The sequence below is a fragment of the Symsagittifera roscoffensis genome, chromosome 3 (genome assembly GCF_963678635.1).
Source record: "Symsagittifera roscoffensis chromosome 3, txSymRosc1.1, whole genome shotgun sequence".
Classification (NCBI taxonomy): Eukaryota; Metazoa; Xenacoelomorpha; order Acoela; family Convolutidae; genus Symsagittifera; species Symsagittifera roscoffensis.
In genome coordinates, this window is record NC_087064.1 from 30,844,589 (window position 1) to 30,863,695 (window position 19,107).

Sequence of the window (19,107 nt, forward strand, 5' to 3'; positions counted from 1 at the left end):
CGCAGGAAATGAAGGTGAATCCCAGGAGGAGGAGGACGAAGAAAAGCAAGTGGACTTTGGGTCTCAAGTCAGCCTCAATAGTTCGACCCAGGAGAATGAGGCATACGTCGAAAAAGAGACTGGAAACATGGACAAATTTGGTGTGGTGAGAACGATAAGCAAGGAGATAAACACACCGGGCCAGTCGAGAGGCTTCGCGATTATGACAAATTCAGAGCCGCAAACTGGGGAGAGTAGAAACAGAGGGCTAGGCAATGCATTGGCGGATCCTGATGTGGATAATGAAAAGACGTCGAGGCAGAGAGTCAAGGCCCGAATCTCGACCAGCACGAAGCTACCTGGGACCGACAGGGTTACACCGCCACTAGTGACGCCACTTGTGGATAACGGGGCAGCACTAGAAGAAGCCTTAAAGAACATAGTGGACAGTTTAGGAGAACAAAATGAACAGATTTCCATAAGAATGAGTGAACTAGAAAGGACAGTTCACATAGAAAGGGAAAGTCTGCGGGAAGAAATAAACCGCAATAGACAAGAAATTGGTAGGAGCGAAAAACGCTTGAAAGAAAGAACGGACGAGCATATGGCGAAGAACTTGTCGCGAATGACAAGAGAAGCGGAACAGAGAGAGTTACGCTTAAGAGACGACATGGAGAAGTTGAGAATTCAGCAAGAGCAGTCTCTTGGGACTCTTGACACAAAGATAGACGCGATGATGGAGAGGCGAACTCAGGCTATCATGGACAGGTTGGACGGGCTACTAAGCAGCAAGAGTGGACCAAAAGAAGGGGAACCGAACTCGGGAGGTCCCAGCAGGGAGCCGAAGGTGAACTTCAATGAACATCAAAAGAGGAAGACATATGGATCCACTAGAGGCAGGGGCATTTCAACAGGCTATGCGACAAGGGATAATAGAACATGGGGCCCGAACAGTAGAGCAAGTTCAACGGGGAACAGACAGACCTCTAATGAACGACCAACGCAAGGCACACATGCGACTGGGAGAAGTGATTCCGGTAACAGAGGGCATGCAAGCCCCGGGAGGAGTCATGTGGGCCAAGCGGGAAACACTCACGGCGATTCGGATTGCAGCAATGCACCGCATACAGAGCCTTTGACAAGGTGTGAGGACACTCAAGCGGGACACTCAAGGGATGCTACGGCAATGGCCACAGCCTTTGAACCCCTAAACAGGTCTTTGGAGACATTCCTTACAAGGTTATCCAGAACCAATGAACGCAGTGAGAAGTCCAGAAGAGTCTTTAAGAAACCAAGATGCTATAAAGACGAATCTGATGGCTGTATTGATACCTGGATAGAGGTAATGAAGCTGCATTTCGAGGAAGAGGACTTGTCGGAGAGACAGGAATGCAGTGCGCTCACCAGCAACTTGGAAGGGACAGCCCTGAACTGTGTCATGGCCAAGAAGCAATATCAGCGTGACACAGCCGAGAAAATCTTCGAAATCTTGTTAAACCGTTTTGGATCAGTGGTGCAGGGGCACCAAGCAATGATGCGCTTCGAGAAACGGAGACAACGGGAAGATGAAACGATAGACAAGTTTCTAGACGACTTGGAAATGCTGAGAAGACGCAGCCAACCGGATGAGTCAAACCGAAGGATGAACCTGGCAGTAGCCTCAAAATTCATCGATGGTGTGAAGAACAATGCTAGCAACGCATTACACACCACTATCAACCAACGCGCCAACACCAGAGGAGTTGAGGCTCAAGTCAAAAGAGTATCTTTTGTTGAAACCTCCTTCGAGATCTGGATACTACAAGAACAATTATGGCAATTTTAACAACGGACCAGCAAACCAAGGGAACAATTGGTACAAACCGAGGGATGATATGGACAAGAGACGCTCTTGTGCCAATTGCAGTTCAACGGATCATCATGTGTCAGCATGCCCAACTTACAAACAAGGCATGAAAGCAATAGGCTTTAGCCTCGAGGACGAGAATGCGTCAGAACTGGACCATGAGGATTTCATGAGAGGAGTAATTGCGAAATTTGGCCCGAGGTGTTTCTTTTGCAACTTGGAAGGTCATTTTAAATCAGATTGTCCGCAATTTTGGGATGCAGTGGCAGACATCAAGCATCCAAGGCATGAAGAAGCTTTGTCAGGAGTAAAAGCCAGCAAGGCTCGCCTGTTGAGTGAAGCGGAGGCACGCAGAAAAGATAAACCTCAAGAGCTGGCGGCGAAGAAAATGCAGGCGGTAACTAAAGAGACACGTGAACCGGAACCAGCAACTACGGCCGATGACTTCAAGATTGATTATAAGACAGCCGCGAGGGATGCTCTAAATAGAGTGCAGCAGGAACTGGTGACGAAAGAGATCGAACAAAAAGTGAAACTTGAACTGGAGAATGAGAAACTTCAGGAGCAACTGAATACCTTCGAAGCAACGGAGTTCGAAGAAACTAAAGCACCAAGCAGTTTGAGCATGAAACTTAATGTGATCTCCGGTCAGAGGTTCGGCATGGTGCCGCAAGGAAGCAAAATACAGTCGATAATCTCAGTGGCTGGACATCAGGTAATCAGAAATTTAAGTGAACCATCCGAGTTCACTTTGATGCATTTGGACACATATGCAGATTATCTGAGGCAGGTGGAGCCACACACCGAGTCGAGAGCTGTGCGAGCACTACTAACAACGGGTGGCCCTCGCATGAAGAAACTTCATGGACGCTACCTAGAGGTCTATGGGCCGTTTCACGTGATGCTGAACGTGGATGGAATCAGTATCTACACCAGGACTTATGTAACAACAGATGATGACCAAATGGGGCAGATCTATTTGGGTGAGGAGGAACTCAAAGTCCGCAGGATAGGCCATGACGCCATGATGGATCAAGATGCAGTACACATTGGGTATGAAGCAGATGTGACTGCACAGCTGCTCGACACCAACGGAACAAAAATCGGAGTCACAGGGCTTCTGGACACAGGAGCGGTAGTGAGTGTGATGCCGATAAAAACTTGGGAAAGAATGGGCTTCACGAGGGAAGATCTAATTCCAACGAATCTCCGACTGGCCGTCGCCAATCGAGGAGCTATTTACGTAGCCGGAAAAACACCAATAACGGTCCTCCACATGGGATGACGGGATCTTTGGATGAGCTTCCTGGTGGTAGAGAATTTGGACGACGCCGACCAATTCATCTTGGGCAGAGATTTTGTTAGGAATTTTGACGTGATGATTGACTTGAACAACGGTCTGATACGGATTAGAAATCCGGACCGGAAGTATGTTAAGAAACCAATTAATAGGATAATAACAGACGAAAACAAGGTACCAACTTTTTTAGATAGAAAAGTAAAACTACAGCCAGGACAAGCTGTGGTGGCAATTTTTAGAATGAGGAATTTGATTTCGTTAAGTGATAGTAAACAGGTTTGCTTAGTACCGAATCCAAATAGTCAGAGTTCGGTGATTTTAGGCCGGAGCTTCTCGGTAACGCGAAACGGACTGTGTGTCAGTGTGTTATTGAACACACTGGACACCACGGTTTCAATCCAGCGTGGAAAGAAGCTTGGCTACGCTTTGCCGATGAGGACCGACTATGAGGAGACACAAAACTTGAAGAAACATAGTGTGAAAGACTGTCCTTATCATGCTAGTAAAGATAAAATTTTAAAGAGGATTAATGAATTAAATTCTATTCATAAATTGTTTTCAATGAAATCTGAAACGGACGAAGGCTTATCAAGCTGCTCGAATTTTCCGGAACGCCCCTCGTCATATGAACTAGAATCTGACAAACCGGTTTTGCCAGAGATAGAACATTTAAAAGGGAAAATAGGTGAGGGAGATTTCGAAAAATTGCAGGACCTCCTAAATCGGAACGCAGATGTATTTTCAAATTATAAGGCGGATATCGGTTGCTGTAATTTCGTCGAACACGAAATCGAACTTGAAGAGGGCGCCGTTCCCCACAGGGAAGGCGCAAGACGAATGACGCCACACAAATCGGAAGCGTGCCGAGCGGAAATAGAAATGTTGCTTGAATACGACATGATAGAACCCTCGAAATCGCCATGGGCCTGTGGGGTAGTAATGGCGAAAAAGAAAGGGGGGGCAGTTAGATTTTGTTGCGACTTTCTTTACTTGAACGCGGTAACAATTAAAGATGCGTACCCGATACCGCGGATAGACGAGAGCCTCTCTAAGCTTGGTGATGCCAAGTTCTTCACCACATTGGACTTGGGCTCTGCCTTCTGGCAGGTCCCTCTGCGGAAGAAGGATAGAGAGAAAACCGGATTCGCGTGCGAATTGGGATTGTACCAGTGGAAGAGGATGCCCTTCGGCTTGTGCAATGCAACGGCCACTTTTCAAAGACTGATGGCTCAGGCTTTGACGAGAGTGACCAAGAAGTACGGGAATCTCGTGATGTGTTACGTGGATGACGTAGTCATAGCGACACCGACCCTGGAAGACCACATTGATAGGCTCGATGAGGTCTTTGGATGCATGAAAAGAGCAGGATTGAAGTGCAAACCATCGAAATGTGAAATCCTTAGGGATTCGATTAAGTACCTGGGAAGAATGGTGGACAGGCATGGTGTGAGACCGGACCCGGAAGCAGTGGAAGCAGTGTTGACATGGAAAGCTCCCAGAACGGACACACAGCTCCTGAGCTTCCTAGGGTTTGCCAATTACTACCGGGAGTTCATAAAAGGATATGCGGATAAGTTGTATCCGATGCAAAAGCTAATGCGCAACAAAGGGAAAAAGTTCGAATGGAACGATGAAGCACAACTTGCCTTCGAGAACATAAAGCGGGAACTGTGCGAAGCGCCAGTGCTAGGCATGCCTGCAGAAAAGGGCATGTATGTTCTTGACACAGACGCATCGGTAGTAGCCATCTCAGGAATATTGCATCAAGAGCAAGAATGGAACGGAAGAACGGTTCTCCGTCCCATTGCATACGGCAGCAAGGTCTTGAGTGACACAGAGATGAAATATGGCGCACCAAAAGCAGAAATGTTTGCAGTAGTCACTTTCGTGGAAAAGTACCGTGCATACTTGGGGAGCGCTCCCTTCAAGTTACGCGTGGACAACAGAGCGTTATCCTGGTTGAAGACCTACTCGATGGATCAGAGTTATATTGTTAGATGGATAGTAAGATTGGATGGCTACCATATGATAATCGAACATAGGATGCGTGATAAACACCAGAATGCTGACAGCCTCAGCAAGAAAACTGAGTTCTATGAAAGATTGGAGCAGAAGCAGGCCAATCAGGCGGAAATAAAGGAGGGATTCTCGTTTCTGGACAAAGAAACTTATGAAGCGCTTCCCTTAACGACATGGTTGGATAAGTCTGGACATCCAATTCCAGGGCATCCTGAGTTACCTGTAGAGAAAGCAGCCGATATAAAGATCCTATCCAAGGGGGACCCGGTCCCCTTGGATCTGTTGCTGCGCTCGAATCTGGTCCAGCAAGAACTCTCTCGCATGAACATAAACAGCCTCTCATTATTGGATAAAACGGTGCAGGTCACACCGCAAGTGATGCGGATGCTGGGGGGATTGTTAGAAATAGAAGTGACCAGAGATGACCCCGAGTGGACAGCAGCAGTGGCATCGCTAACAGTCAGTGAGAAGGTGAAGATCATGCCGTCCAGACGACAGCACGCAGAGAACGAGAGGGATTGTAGGACAATAGTTCAGCAACTAGTATCCTCAATACCCCACGAGATTTTAACAAGTACTTCTTACGGACAGAAAGAACAGGGGAGCACCAAGCGGAAGAAAACCGTCACCTTTGTGGACCAGGATAAGGAAGGTGAAAAGGCGGAACAAAATCTGCTGCAAGACTATTTGTCCGGGGAGACGAATGATGAGAAGAACCAGCGATCACAAGATCAACACCCGGGACAAGAAAGTTTGTCCGGGGAGTCTGAGATAGACGAGAAAATTCCTGATGAGAAAAAGGACCTAGAGAATAGGGTTTTGTCCGGGTAGTTCAGATGGATGCGAAGAAGGCACAGACATGATCTGGAGGAGCGTGCAGTCTCCAGCACAACCTCTTCAACGGATGACAATTCCCGAAATTCAGGAATGGACACCTTTTCAGACAGGAACTCGAGCTCGGGATCAGAACTGCCCGAACTAGCGATCCACACACTACTAGTGGAAACTCGGGCAAGGGATCTGGACAGAGAGGTGTACCAGGATCCTGACAGCGATCGCTACCTTATACCAAGCGAAAGAGTCTTTGACAACGCAGCGGATGATTTGGAGACAATAGCGGTATCGAAACGTTCGATAAGTCTGTTGCCGCAGAAAGAGGTAGTCAGGACTGATCTTCAGCCGTTTAAACAAGAACCACAGCCGTTGGCGAAGATTTGGTGCGTTAAGATGGAAGAAGACACACACCAGCCCAACGAGCTGAATAGTCAGATGAGGGTCATGAAGACGTACTTAAAGGCGAGATACAGACTCTCGGATCTTCTAAGGGCGCAGAGAAATGATCGCATGACAAGCAACCTGAAAAGGTGGATCGACAATGGTTCTCCGGATAAAGGGGACCTCGAGGAAGATAGTTATCGCATCCTGAGACAGTACTTCATGCAGAAGGAAGGGAGGTTATATTTGAACAAGGACGGGATTGTGGCTTGTAAATGAAGAGAAGAAGACAGAGTCCTATACAAGTATAACGCGATAGTGTTACCGCAACTCTATCAGACGGAACTATTATTCAGGTCGCATGATCAGATGGGCCATCAGGGGATCGATAAAGTATATCAGAGGATCCTGAAGCGCTTTGAGTGGCCTGGAATGAAAAAGGCATGTGAGAAGTGGGTAACAGCATGTCTGTCATGCCAACAGGTCAAGGATCCAAGGAAGCTGCGATTTCCATTACAATCGATCGAGTCGTCTGAATTCAATGAGGTGGTGCAGATAGATCACCAGAAGATATGCATGACAGACAGTGGTTATAATCAGGTGTTGGTCATGATAGATCATTTGACGAAGTATGCAGAGGCCGTGCCCTGCATAACTGCCTCGGCGGAAGAGACATGCGACCACCTGATCAATACGTGGATAGCGAGACATGGCTGTCCGATGACGTTTCAATCGGATAATGGAACAGCTTTTGTAGGAGAGCTTACGAAAGAGCTTATGAGACGCTCACAGGTCGCTGAGGCTCACTCCACGACATACCACCCTCAGACGAATGGCTTAGTGGAAACACAGAATAGGACGTTAGTGTCGATGCTGAGAGTATATTGTTCCAGGTACATGACCGATTGGGACAGATACCTTTCACAGGTGATGGGAGCATATAACAGCACGCAACACTCCACCACCGGAGTCAGTCCACACATGATGCTAACTGGACACGAGAAGTCTTAAACCTTAACCTTCTTCTACCCAGAGTATGAGGGAAAGAAAACGTCTCCACAGGTCTACGTGAGGGATGTGATCAGACGCCAACAGGAGTTGAACGATTTGTGTAGACAAAATACTCAGCAAGCACAGGCAAGGCAGAGGAAAAGATTCGACAAGAAAGCAGCTGGTGCAAAAGCATACTCGGTAGGAGATTACGTATGGGTATTTCAGAACGTTATACCACCGAAAGGGGCAAAAAAGCTCCTAAAAAAGTGGAGGGGACCCTTCATGATTACAGAGGTGCACCAGGAGGGACGCGTTTATAGACTGAGTACTGGCCGAGCCGCCCACTACGAGAACATCAAGCCACACAATCCATCGACAGAAGACTGGTGTATACCTGCAGATATGGAAGAAGGGGGTTATCTAATGATGGATCCTGCTTGTGAGGTCAACGAGAAGGGCACCAGGGAGAAGAACAATGGAAACGAAGTCGTGGAGGAAGGAACGGACACACCGCTGGACCTGGATCCAAACGAGGTGATCGAAGCGGACGATGAAACCTTACCCTACGCAGAGGAGGATTGGCAGGATCCAGAACAGATAGAGGTGCCCAAGAACTTGGAACCGGATCTTCCGTTCACGATACAGACTCGTCAGAGGGACGGGACAAGACCCAGAAAGAAACACAATCCTTACGGTGACGACTTTGTAGTGGATAGGATAGATCTGAAGAAGATAGTGGAGGAAGTAGTGGGTCTAGAAGAAATAACTGTGTCACAAGACATTGACATAATCGATGATCACGATGATGAGTGGGTTGACGGCCGGTCGAAATCCGAGGTAGAATTCGACGGCGAGCAACAGCAGTCATATGAACAAGACTTGACGAACCTGCGTGTCCTAGAGGGGCTGAACGAAATGACCTCGGACCCAGAGGGGATCAGCGTCACGATTCAAGACGTAGATCGTGAAAGCATGAAATACATCAAGACCGAACGAGATGATCCCTCCTGGGCTGCCCAGGAAGGACGACTACTCATTCCAGCTTCTAGCCTCGACTTGATACCCAGTATGCGATCGACGGGGACGTCGATGGATGTTTTTGTCCGGGGAGTGGGGGTAGGACTTACCCACACTGAAAACTTGATAATAAAAAAATTAAGAGTAGCAAGAGAAACAGGAGACTTAGAAGCAGAAACAGGCGAAGAACCTAAGAAACCTGACATAGGTAGTGTAGTTGAGTCATATTTTAACTTACCAAATGAATATTCAAGTAACATAATACTAACAGACAATGATTTCATACTCACAAATAGAACATGTGCAATAGCAATCACAGCAGACATGAGTTTTAGGACAGCGTTAGCGGCAGATTTTAAGAGAGAATACAAAAACGTGGAATTCCTTTGGAAGCAAAGACCAGGGATAGGGGGCGTAGCGGCCTTACCTCCGGCGGCGTCGCAGATACCGGGAAAATACCTATGCTTCTTGGTAACGAGGGCGACGGAGAAGCAGCACGTGGACCCAGAGAACCTAGTCTTGTCCTTGACGAGGCTGAGGGACTTCCTCGTGGAAATGGACGTGAAGGAACTCTCGCTTCCAGTGTACGATCAAAACAGAGGACGACTGCATCCTCGGGAATTGTACGCGCTTGTACACGTGATATTCTTTGATACTAATATACAAGTATATTTACATAAGAAATATTACTTAAGTATAGGCTGAGTGACGTGCGAGAGGGTGTTAGGCTAAAGACTAAGTTGTATGTAATGTGTGATATGTGTGCTATGTTATGTTATGTGTTATGTTGCTAAGATCGTGGGTAAGAAGGGGTTAGTGACCATGAACAACTGAACGACGATCTTAGGAATAGATCCAAAGTTTGGACTGTCCAATCTTAGGTCGAATTCCAAAATTTTAGAGACCGATTGATTTTAATAAATTTTAGGATAAATATCTTTTTATCTGGACTGTTTTTAAGCAAATTTTAACGATATATGTTAAGGTCAGACTGACAAGTGTGATATTTGTGACTTCTTTTCTAGATCCTGATTGATCATTTAATTACTCACTTGAGTCAAAACCTTGGAATCGAATCGAATCAAATCAAATCTGAAGAACAGTATGGACAATTTCAACTTGGATGAATTGATGGACCTGGCAGAGGCATATGTAGGACCGATGATAGATGCGATCTATCGTCGGCTGATCGATCGAGACTTCGCTCTGGAGGACCCAGAGGTAGTCATGTTGCTGACCGCCCTGATCAGCATCTTGGGGCATGACAACCGTGGGGACCGCCCCACGGAAGTCCTGTTGATGGCAGCATATGGAGAGAGGGGAGTACTAGACCGCCCGAACATGAGAGTGATGAGGTGGAGAAACGGGGCTCTCTCAGGGAGTGACTTGGCGAATGAGCCTGGATTGGGAAGTTCTAGGACTTACCGACCAGGTGAGATGCCTATGCCCTCCAAGCCCAAACCTGGGCTGACGAGAATGCATCAGGAGATGAACAGCGAGGCTGCCTCGTCTGGTTCACCACTGAGAGCAGCTGTGCCACCAAAGATGGTGAAAGTAGGACAGAAGGTTCAGACGAACCAAACCATGCAAGATCTGGATGAGATGAAGGATGAAATGGAAAGTACGAAGAAGGAGCTGGACGAGATGACCAAAAGCATGCTCAAGATGGAGGACGATCGAGACGTGGAGAAAATTGTTCGAAGACTGCAACAAAAAGCAGGATCAAGAAATTGAGCGCTTGAGGCAGGACTACAAAGAGCAATCGGAACAGATGGCGTTGACAACGGCCGTGGAGAAAGTGATACCTGCAAGGAATATTCCTCGTGGGCAGTCCCCGATGGAGCTCTTGACGCCTCGAGAAATGAGTCAAACAACGGAGACACGGCTCCCGACAGAGACAAATCGAGTAGCGATCCCGGACCCTAGTGACACCTTGGGTGACCCCGTCGTGGAACAAACGGTGAGGAAGCTGATAGAGACAGCTGGACGACTGGTCGCCAACAAGAATGCGCCAGGTTCCGGGGTGACTGCACCCTTTGGAACGATCGACGACGCGGGCAGAGTACGAGTCTCCCAGACCGTGATCAGACAGGGGATAAGTGACGTGACGCCACTCATGGGGAGCTCGAAGGCCCCAGAGAGAAGAATACAGAAGATGCCAGCGAAGAAAGTGTCTCGCATAATAGACGTACAAAAGAACAATCAATTGAAATATAATTTCACGGGAGTTCCGGAGACAGATCCGAGAGCTTGCTTCAATCGAGCGACTTGGAGCCCTGTAGTAAACCTGCAGCAACCACCACTGGGGACATCTCATCTGATACTGGGAGACAGCTTGGTCAGAGTACTATCGAATTTGAGGACCTCGTGGGTCACCACGGTGATGGCCTTCGGAGGCGCGACAATAGCCCAGTTATATCGAATGGTGGAACTGATTAATCCAGGGAGGATCCCCAATGTGATGATCCTGGTTGGGACGAATGTCATCTCCAGAGGTTCAGATGAGCAGGAAGTACTATGGGAGTCAATGATGGTGTGTTTGTTTACTACCCTCTGGCAGAAATTCAATTGCGCGGTACTGACCGTTTGCACTGTGCCAATGAACACAAGAAGCTTGACAGCAGCAGGAAGAAGGCACAACGAGGGAGTCGTCAGGTGGAATAACATCTTGAGGAACCTCGCAAGTCGGAACGCCGGAAGAATGATCCTCATGGACATCGAACATGAGTTGAGAGCCATGGATCAGGCCAGACTGACCACGGACGGCATCCACTTCGACAGTATCGAAGGACAAGCTTGGTTGAATCGAGTCTTCCAAGAGCGGTTGGACGAACTAGAGGCTGAACTCTTCGACACAGGAGTGCTGAAGGAAGAAGGAACAGCGAGTGACGCGGTGATTACTACCTTTGTGCCTCCTAGCCTGGAAACACGCTTGGGGACGGTTCCGGCCGTCACGAACTACAGACAACAGAGCTCCAGCGAACCAGGTCAAAGGACCGACGTACAGGATCGATTGGGAGAAGCGCCGATGAGGAGGACCATCCATCCTAGGAGAAGAATAGGACCCGTAAACCCAGTCGAAGAGACAGCCGGCACGTCTAGATCGGACACGAGATCGGAGACGACAAGTACCAGTCGAGAGGAGAGACGCCCGGGCAGAGGCTCGTTGATGTGGTCAAGACCCATACCGTCTCCCTGGCATGTATACAAAGACGAGCTAATGAAGCTGGATCTCCAGAGGGTAAGCTTCATTGAAGATGCAAGGAGGATGCTGAATGGAGCGACGCTATCCGTCAGCAGATTGTACTCGAAAACCGGCGTAGACGGGTTGATAGCCGCTAGCATAAATTTCAGCTCCACGACGGCCTTGAGATTTGCTGACCTAGAAGGACTGCCCTCTAACAACACAATGGGACCAGTGAACGCGAGATCATTGCAAGACGTGAGATTGAATCATGATGAAGGGAATCGAGAAGAGAGACCTGGAAGATTTCTAGTCACAAGGGCGCCGATCGGACAACATGTGAAGATGTTCAGGCAAATAAGCTCACCCCCTGGTCATGTGAAGGAGAGAATATACCCAAAACTAGTGAATCAAGATGGTGATGTCCAAAGATATGGCGGATTGAAAGCGATAAAGAAAGATGATGACAAGGCAGAAATGAGGAAGGCCAAGATTATGATAGTAGCGAATTCAGAGTTCGTGTACACCTCCAAGTCTCTGTTTTGGCCGGACGTCATAATGTTGGCAGCGGTCGACCTGGACCTACTGCAATCGATATCTCTGGCTATAGGGGTACAAAGGCAAACGGACATGAACCCAATTACGATCGTGTTTGCTGGCATCAAAGATCATCTACACAGTAGAGGTTTTCTGGGCAGACTCAGAGATCCTACAACGGCAGAGAACGCTGTGTGGCCAGCGATAAAAGATATCCTTGAGTCGATGGGTGAAGTGATGGATGCGACGAAGGAGGTGTCGTTCACCAAAGTGACACCGAGAATAGTATTCGCGTTGTCTCCGGGGTATGCACATCTCCCGGATGGACTGAAATTTGTGTATGCGATTGTGACCTTGCTTTCGGAAAGAAAATATGATGTGATCAAATCAGCCTTGAATCGCATGATAGAGATGGAGAACCTGAGGCCACTCAAGGCTGAACTACCTGCAGTGTGGTCAGATATCTCAAACGCGATGAGAGGATTCAAGGACCATGCTCTACACATGTTAGTGTTGGACGAGGTGCTGGGGTTGGAACTGTCCAATTTCAGTCGACAGCTCAAACTGAAACCGGGAATAGACGACGACCATCGAGTGATTGCGGCGATGTTCAACGACTTATGGTTCCGAGCAATGGAAGTGACAGGTGAAAACACGAGGAGGAAAAATTCACTAGAGACGAGAGCTCATTTGGAGGCGATGGTTTTGAGAACGAAGCCGGAAGCCAACCAGTGGCTACACCTGAATCCTAGAGTAGCGGGATTGGGTGCAGATGCTTTTGAGCAAGGCCCTGTGATGATCACAAAGATCCATGCCTACTTGTTGAAGGAGGTGAACCTGGCGGAAAATGCCGGAGAAAAGACCGCTGAATTTGTGAACAGAATGTGTCTGATTACTCTGGAAACCTTCTGGACCCAGGAAGTGAAGGGACAGGAGGGCTTTGAAAGGACAGACATCATGCTAGAAGGGTTGGGAGCCGGATGGACCGCGTCCTTCTTGGCAAAAGTTTACCCGAAAGTCTCGCACTACTTGATAAAAAAATTCCTCCAAGCAGTAGTGGAAGTGTCAAAAGTGGAACTAATAGCCTTGTTCGTGACATTTGGAGCAGAGAGTTTTGTGAAGGGACCGGCGATGCTGCTCACCGAAGGAATCCAGAACCTGCGGTTAGATAGACTTCTGACATTGATTGCGATTACCCACGGAAACTTGGGAGGACTAATGAAATTGACACGTTGTCCAGATCAGATGAGAGAGAGAGTGAGGAACTTAGACATGAAGAAATCCACGGACTCGTGGAATAAGATAAGAGACCTGAGACACACTCTTATCCAATATCTCTTACAACAAAATCGCTTTGGAACGGGAGAAGACGAGACTATTGAAAGAGAGGAAGATGTTAGGCGACATATTGGAGGCATGCCCCTTTTAACCGATCTGAGCTTGGCTATGAGAACCGATCCCTTAGCGTTGATCAGAGGAGTCACGAAGTTTGTGACAGTGATCTATGGACCAGCAGTCACGTTTGCGTTCCCTGACGTTAAAGTGGAGGCATACAGGAGGTCGGTGCTGCACCTGAACCTCATATCAGCAGTGGACGGTAGTACACTGAACTGGTGTGAACAGCACACATTGCGGGAGCTCATGAGTGAAGATCTGTTATTTACGAAAATATCGGAGCCAGAGATGACAGTCATCAATTTTGACGATCACTTCCGTAATCGCATGGGAGAAGTAGAAAGAGGACCCATCGAAGTGTTTCCGAAGCTTTAGAATCTGAGACCCTCTGATAAAACGAATGGTGAAATAACCAGAGTGCCTCGTCTCACTGCAGCATATCATAAAGTGAGAGAAGAGACGAAGGACTTGGGTGATTACGAGAAGCTGCCGGAGGCAATCCCTGAATTCCCTCTGATAAGAAGGATGTTGCTCGGAGCTCATCGAAACCAATGAAAGGAGAGCAGGGAATTTCGTGGGAACGATGGATCCATACTTTAAAGGGAGAAATGCCGCCGTGTTACAATACACACGATTTACATATACGGATCAAGCGACGAGAAGGCGAATAAGCAACGCCGCGACTCCCAAGCCTGGAAGATTTGACGAGGAATGGACGGGATTAGGCTTAGCTCTGATGAAGATGAGAGGCAGGACCGAACTGCCTGAAGCCTCCTTGATCCTGACTAGTGTGAAACCGGAGTTGAAAGTGGGAGGAACACTGCAGGCGAGAACCTTACTAGCACCCTTCGGCTGCGAGGAAATCAAAGTGGTCCATGGAGAAGAGGAAGATAGATCGGCCGGTATATTGATAATACCGAAGTTTTCGGAAGGAACCGACAATGATAAGCAAGGACTCTCGAGCTCAAAGAAGGATAAGTCAGGAGGAGATGACGGACAGGGAGGAAGCCGTCAAACTGATGAACCCATGCAACAAGATGCAAGTCAAGCTGGTGGGGAAGACGACAGGGCATCGACAGGAGGAGCATCCAGCCAGGATTTCAATATCTTCAGTGATCTTGAGAACAACGCAGATACGTTGGAGACGACTGAGCCAGCGGATGAAGGCATCTCGACACTGGAGCCTCCGTCAGCCTTTATGGAAATGAAACGGAATTTGCCGGAGAGCAGCTCTCCTGGCAATCCAAGGAATAACGACCAAAGAATCCTCATGGAATCACCTAGAAGGAGAAGAATAGAAGCCTCAGCCAGATTACCTTTCTTGGGAACGCTGCCCAAAGAAGAATGGGAAGTACATCATCGAGACCACGAGAGTAGGACGGGATGCAAATTGGACAGAGTAGCGTTCATGGAAGAAATCTGGACAGTGGTTCAGAGCTATGGGACCCAGTCCATTCTGAAAACGGGTCTCAACCAACCCTTTATGAGGGAAGTCCTTGACAAGCTTGATGAGTGTGAAGGGAGACTGAGTGAGTTGTTGATCGACTCGGCCACTGATGAAAGTGAAGCGAATTCTCCCATCAAGATGACACCGCATGACGATAAAGGAGAGGTGGTGTATCTGTCAAGAACCAGGAGAGGGACGATGCGATCAAAATTGGTGATTGATAAGATCAATGCGATGAAAATGAAGTTAGGCAGCAGAGTGATACCGAGGAGAGTCGGAAAGACGAAGGTGGATTCGGAGAAATCGATGAAAGCTGTTAACTCAGCGAAAAGAAACGAGTCGAAGAGGTCATGGATTTGGGACAAGGTGATTATCAATTGCCTGGGACCGACAAAATGTTGACTGATATAGCGATGGTGCCGCCCATTCTCATGGCGGGAATAAAGTCAACAGGCTATAAATCCAAAAGGAGTGACCGCACTCTGACTGGAGCAACCTTGGAAATGGAAATACTCAGCCAATGTGGAGAGAGCAAAATGAAAGACTTTAAGCCATCTCCCATGAATCATGGAAAGGGAAATATCGCAGGACAACTAGTACCAGTGGAGTATAATCGACTGATGGTATCGGAGGCTGTGTCGATAGATGAACCGACCGGTGGATACATGGAAATGTTGGAATACCGAAACCCGGCTAGAGGGTACGTGATGGCTCTGGAAGACAAGGGTGCCATGGAGGGTTATCTGGAGACAATGTTGCAAGGCACCACCCTCAAGCAGAAGGCGTACGGGACTTTAGCATCGTCTGAGATACAGGCAGAAACGATGGAGCAGTTGGTGAGCCTTCCATGGAAAGCAGTGGTATTAAGGTATTTCGAAGAAGAGATGAGGACTACGCCAAGAATACACTCTCTCGTGGCAGTACCTTACATAAGAACAGAGTTACAACTGAGGTTTGCCTGGTGCATGATGGGACTAACTCGCGAAGAGTATGATTCAGAAGAAAGGAAGAGGTCAAAAGAAGAGAAGGTTTTCCTTATGACGAACCTGAGAGATCTGATAGTCCAAGAGGGAGCAGCAGTAGCGTGTGCGAAGCGGAGAGACGCTCTCTGTTTCATTCGATTCATGATAGAGCAGATTTCAGTACCTGCATTGAAGACTTGTGTTAAGATGCTGAGGGAAGGCGATGAGCGAGCGAAAGCCTTACTTTTGCTAGCACTGCTAGATATGCAGCAAAGCAAACCGATGAGGGTGAACATGAAAGAACCCGAGGAGTTAGAACCCATGAGAAAGATAGACGAAATCAGGAGATTCTCAAACAAGGAGCTGAGACTCACTAAAGAATCTATGGGGGCACTGCCGAAGTCCAGTGAATACTGTGGACCGATCAAGAATAAATCGTATAGCTACGTATCCGGAATCATAGGGATATCGTACAACCCTTTCCTGAGTGAAGACATACGCGATTGCTTCTTCGATTACGAGCAGGCGGTGTTACTAAGATTCTGGACGTCCAGAATTGTAACGATTAAGAGCGTTAACAATCCACAGGCCAAATTGGGATTGGTCTTGGAAGAAGAGGTGACTGCACCTTCCGTACCAAAATCCGACAAGAGAATGGAGTTTGGGTTGGGATTCTCGGATTAATTACTAAGAACGAGCTTGATGGCAGTGTGGGAGTTGATGAGGCCATCATGGTGTCCTAGTCCCAACGCTGACTCGATATTACGGGCGACACAAGACGTGCAGAGGGAACTAAATGCAGACTGTAACCTGCGTGACCTTAACATCATATATAATGTGATGATAACGGCCTCTAGGAGCAACGGAGAAGATAAAGTGGAGTTGCCTGGCTGGGGACCAGAAGACTGGGTCAAACTTGGTAGCTGTCTGGCGGAAGTCTATGGACTGGAGGGTCACGTTTGTGGAGGTCTGGACTGTGTGAAGACCCTAGAGAAACAACACAAGCAATTGACGGTATTGTTTGGGAATGTCGTGATGAAAACAAGAACAGAAACGGAACTGATAGCAGATTGCATGGAGGAACCGAGGTGAATCTAGTGACTGCACTAGGATTCTACAGCATGTTTGGTTCTCTAGAGTCACTATTGAATCTAGAACAGAGACATGAGATGGTCACAGCCATCAGTGTAGAAGTATTCCCAGGAGTTCTGCAGACTGAGCAGAAGTACATAGGAAAATGGAGGGAAGCGATCGAGACGGAAATGAACATCAGATACAGTGAGACTTATTGTAGACCATCAGGAGCACGATATTTGGTGGGTTCGACATTGGCTCCAATGTGCAAGAGCAGATACCCGGTACACTTCGTAGCCGTGAATGTAAAGAGTACGAGAACGATCGTGGATCAAGCCTTCTCTGTGCCGAAGTGTGTGAGACTGGCGAGAATGTCCGAGAAATCTTACGAGTTGCTATGTAAGATGTTCTCAGCAGTTCCAGAGAGAACCAAGGAAGAGTTGGAATCAATACTAGGAAAGAAGTTCATGGAATACGTGAGCGGGAACTTCAGTGAATTTGAGAGACAGAAACAGAGAGGATCAACTGTCACAGATTACAATACAGTAGACGAGAATGATGAAGTCCACCGAGTGATGATGGAAGTGGAACCATTACTGGAAGCTTCGGGAATACGTAATTGGAGGAGCATCATGTTGACACATGACGAGTTTCCCTGCCACTGCTTGCTGCAGACCTGGTGGTATCCCAAGCGTAGTAATCTGGTGTTGATCTGGGGCTCTGGAGAGCTGCTCTCCATGGGTTTACCATACTCATCACAGCCCATAACAATAGTAATAGTGGGAGTTATGATGACGATACGATGGCTGGAAGCTCACGTAAGAGAGAACAATAGACAGGAAGCGCCGACGAGAGAAAAGTTGCGGAAATTAGATTGTCTAAAAGATTTAGATCTTTTTGAGACAATGTGCAAAATTCTAAACATTCCGATGGAAGTGAAGAAGATATGGGCAAGAAAACGATTGATGCCATGGTTCAGAGCTAACTTGACTGCATGGTTGCACGAATATGCTAAAAAGCATATGTCGAAGCACGGCAGAGTGTACAGTGAATATCAGCTGGACATTGGAGCAGGAGCTTTTAAGCGAGCTCTCGTGACTCATCGGAATGCAGTGAACACCGCTGTGAAAAGAATTTCCAGGATAAGTGAACGTAGTGGAAAGGAGAAGACAGAGATGTTGAAGGATGATTTGGAGAGAAATGTGACGTTGTGTCTCCACAACAGCTTCTGCAGGAACAGAGAATCTAATGTGGATCCCCTACCTTGTTGCAAACAGAGGGTAGAAGAGCAGAAGTGTTGGAGGACGGCTTCCAACAGCGTCAGGATATCTAACGACGTGTTGCAGGATAGCTAACTCAAAGCGCAGAGTCAGTATCACAGGAGGAACATTGACGAATGGCCGAAAAACGAGATGCAAAAAGAAACGAAATTAGAAGGATTTAGAAGTTTTAGAACTTCTAAACGACGAAAAAAAAGAAGAAAGTTAAAACTCAGAATTGTTTTATGTGTGTGAAAAAACTCAAGTGAGAAACTAAGCAACCAAGTTGTAATTGAAAACTGAAACATTTAGTTGAGTTTTGAAGTTGTTGCATTTACAAATTTGCATTTTGATTTTAATTAAGTGGCTTTAGAGACACTTACTTACTATTTATTTAGAAAGGCTTGAGTGAAAGAATATATTTAAATATTCCAGCCTGCATGATTGTTTTTAATCAGCTAGGAGAACTGATCCCTTTGTGGTGACATGAAAGGCTTGGGTAATCTCTCGAAGAGGGAGATTGTTTCATTGTTCTTTCTAACCACAGAGTTTCTTAATTTTAATATTCAGGACAATAACAAGCGAGATTTCCGAAGGGAAGAAGCATAGTAGGATAATTTTAGCTTGTTGGTTGGCAGGACTGTCCTGCAAACCAACATCTTTTAAATCTAGGAGAAAAAGTTTTAATCAGGACGTTGACATTGGAAATTGGGAAATATGTTTTTATCTTAGGTCATATCCTCAATGTGCAGATTAATGAAAGAAGTTGAAGGCGGCTATAGTGATGTAGTATGATGCCATTTATATTCTGCAGTGAGTCGATGTGACGTGGATAAAAGTAATTTCGTGCATTTTGTTGATTCTGTTCGATGACACTGTA